This window comes from Caloenas nicobarica, chromosome 24 (genome assembly GCF_036013445.1).
Source record: "Caloenas nicobarica isolate bCalNic1 chromosome 24, bCalNic1.hap1, whole genome shotgun sequence".
Taxonomy (NCBI): domain Eukaryota; kingdom Metazoa; phylum Chordata; class Aves; order Columbiformes; family Columbidae; genus Caloenas; species Caloenas nicobarica.
In genome coordinates, this window is record NC_088268.1 from 2,298,596 (window position 1) to 2,301,976 (window position 3,381).

Here is a 3,381-nt window from a genome sequence, read left to right on the forward strand (position 1 = left end):
TCCTCTCCCTACCCACCTCCCAGCACCGACGCCAGCCTGGGAGGGTACAGAGAGGGTTAAATATCCAGGAATGGCCCAAAGCCGTGGAAAACCAGCCAGAAACATGGTGTATGAGCCAGGGTGGAGGAAGGAGAATGATAGTCCAGCTCGGCTTTAAATACAAACTATACCCCCTCCGACTGATGGACAGCGCATAACGCCCATGGTGATGGAGCAGGAATTCGGAGTTCCTGGCAACCTCCGTTGCAGTTTTCATGTGTTAATCAAATGAAAAAGCCGAATTAAATTCCATCTCTGTGTGCTGGAGGGGCTCCTGTGGGTCTACCAGCCTGGGATGTCCCAGAGCATCACGAGGTCCCATCCTCAGGGTCTCGCTTTGCCTCTCCCAGCCCCAAGAGGTGCCAGGATAACACCAAGGGTTAATGCCGGATTATCTCAAGAGGCTACAACCTTGTCAAGAGCACAGGATTGGCAGGTCCTTAATCCCAGAATTACTTGATAACTTCAAATACAATCATGTAATCAGCAGGAACCTGTAATTATTATTTATGTGCACGGTGCTTACCAAATTACAGCGCTCTCCGAGGCTCTGCGTGATGAACAAATTCATTCTGCAGCGGAAGAGCTTGACCAGAAAGAGATGTTTGTGTCTGAATTTCACTCGTAAACATTGATATACGAAATGAAATTCAGGTTTAATTGGCCCTCCCTCCTGCTGCGAAGCACATTATGTTTTTATTCTGGCTCAACTCAGCTGGTGAGAGGGAGCATCAGGAAAAACTCGGAGGAGTTTCTCTAATACTGATGGTACTTGTGTGGGAGACCCACACAGGGTGTTCTTCACCTCCATTAAATGAGATGGAGTTGATACCATCACAAAGAGCCTGTATCACACCTCTGTGCTGTGGGTATGTGGACTTAGGGCAAAAAGAGACAAAAAGCCACCGGCTGCCCCTGGGATGCTGAACCTGAGGATGCTCCTGGGGAAAGTGGGGTTGTCTTCTCCAAAAGATAAACATGCCCCCAAAGTCCTTGTGTGAGGAATTGAGATAATTTTAATCAAACAAGGCTAAGAATACACACACACACACCTCTCCAGCTATGGAAAGCAAATTCAGGTCGGTCAGAGCAGACCACCAAGAGAAGGAAAAAAACAGTGATGCAAACACAGGTGCTTCTGTTTGGGTTTCCATCTTTGGTTTTTCAGTTTCCATCTTCTTTTCCACAAAAAAAATGACCCCACTCTAGAAAAATCCGAACTGAACATGTAGTGCCTCGCTTTTTGGTAACATCACTTGTACGCACAATTAAAAAGCTCCACGGGTTATTTCCCCTTCTCCATAGCCAGTAGATCTTTATTAGCTCCCACCAAAGCACCCAGCAGAAAAATCACCCTTGCCCATGGTGGGGACACACAGATCTACCCCTTGCAGGGCATCAGCCCCTTCCAAAAGTATCTTTGAAGTCAGGAGCTGCCAGTTTTCCCATTGCATAAATCTGGGGGTCTCTTTCTCACCTATATATTGGATAAGGGGAAGTTTTGGGGACTGTTGGTGATGGATGAGCTTGTACAAGGACTAAAACCTGCTCTTCGTGCAGGGTACGGTCCTTGTTGTGGCCACTCTGTCATACTGGGAGCAGCTGCTGCTCCCAGCACGTTATTGGAGTCAATGGCGTATTTCTGTTTTGGGCTGCACAGGAGACATGCAGGTAGGAAACCTCAATGGGAGGGAAATTGGAGGAATTTACTTCCAATTATTGAACTTCTTGAATGTTTAAAGAAAGAACCTGGAGGTTTTAGCCTATGCCTCATTTTAAAGAAAAAAAAGAAATATTTTCTTTCTTTCTGGAGGTTTATCCTGAGGAAATTGCAGAGTACTACAATTTCAAAGATGCTTAAGCCTCCCCAGGGTGGGAAATACTTATGCCTGTTCTTTATAGTGGGGAAGCTGAGGCACAGAAGTGTGAAGGGACTCATACCAGACCCTGCAGTGCCTCAGTGACAAAATCCTTGGGATGCAGAGAGCAAACTCATCCTGTAAGCCCTCTGGCATCCTCTCCCTGCTCGAGCATCCTCAGACCTCTTACAGTGAGGGGAAATCATAGAATGTCCCACGTTGGAAGGGACCCATAAGGATCATCAAGTCCAACTCCTGGGAAAAGCGTGGCTCTGAGGAGACTGGGGCAAAACCCTCCACTTTTCATGGACCTCTCAGCTCAGCTGCTTTCAGTGACCACATGAAATAGGGCAGCGGAGGTGGGTCAGGGACTTGGGAGCCGCGTGGGACACGGTCTGTGGTCCCCAGCGTGGGGAGGGAGGCTGCCGCTCCTCCAAGGCACTTAACCCAGCGTGGGAAGGGCTTGGCCCCATTCCCTGCCTAAGAGCAAGGAGCAGCTTTGACACTGAGCCCAGTTGCACAGGTAAAAGCAGGGCAGGGTGGAGGGGAGCATGTCCCCATGCGTGTCCCCACGGCAGCTGCCTTTGTAGAGCTGAGCCAGCCACCACTTCGCTGCAGCTCTCGCTCACCTTTCCACCCCCCAAGAGCCAACCTGAGGTCCAGGAGCTTTGCAAAGACCTGTAGACCCACCCGGGCTAGGCTTAGGATTAACTAAGCTTCGTGCCTCCCTTCAGTCCAAGCCCTCCTCTGTGTGGCTGTTCAGAGCCCCTAGGACGCATCCCCATCCCCTGCAAGGTTCCCTCTCCCACCCCATCGCTCCGCATCACATCCTCAGTGTCGAGGTGAGAAATGACCGGGCTGGACCAAGCAGCGGTTACAGGACCTCCTGGGGATCTGGCGAGGGGTGGGGAAAGGGCTCCAATAACCCCGGTGATACAAAAACCACAGCCATGGAAAGCAACGTCGGCAATCAGTCACAGGCTCTCCATCTATCCCCCGTCAACCCAGAGGGTTTGGGGCCCCCCAGAGGGTTTTGGGGCCCCCTGAGCAGCATCTCAGCATCCACTGAGTTGAAGGCTGACCCAGCTTCCCAAGCTGTCCCAGCAACGTCCCGTCACCTCAAAGCAGTGACAAACTTGAGTGAGGCAGCGACGGGACATGGGGCATCGTGTCCAGGATGGAGACGGGCAGGGAGGCTGCTGCTGTCTCTCCAGCCTCCTCTGGCTCCTTCTGCCACCCCAGCAGGTCACAGCGCTGCCAGGGAGGTGACAAAGCAGCATCTCAGCTGTCCTGTCCTACAGGTCTGCCCCAGCAAGTGGGACAGGAGCTTCTGTAGGGTTTCCCACAGCTGCAGCGAGTTTGTGCATCCTCTGCGAGCCTGGTGGCTGCAGGCAGGACCCGGCTCCTGTGCCGTGCCACGTCGGGGGTCCCCACGCAGCGGGGACACCGGCTCCCCCATCCCGTACGGCAGCTCGCTCCCGGC